We start from the raw sequence: 242 nt of genomic DNA, 5'->3' as shown, positions 1-242 counted from the left end.
ATTTATTCCAGTCATTTCGCCCTCCCCTCTTCGCCCTTCACCGCGAGTGACATGCACTTTATCACTGCACCTTTTACATACCTGTTTAATTAAATGTTGCTCTGCCTTTGATCAGAGAATGTTTTTTTTTATTCGCGGCATGAGAATGTAATGATATGACAGAACGCGGACGAGAAGATGTAAGAAGGAAGAAAAGACAGAGGAAGGGTCTTGAGGTTAGATGGAAGGCTGGATGGGTAGAA

The sequence above is a fragment of the Penaeus monodon genome, chromosome 21 (genome assembly GCF_015228065.2).
Source record: "Penaeus monodon isolate SGIC_2016 chromosome 21, NSTDA_Pmon_1, whole genome shotgun sequence".
In the NCBI taxonomy this organism is placed as follows: Eukaryota; Metazoa; Arthropoda; class Malacostraca; order Decapoda; family Penaeidae; genus Penaeus; species Penaeus monodon.
This window is presented reverse-complemented; position numbering follows the sequence as displayed.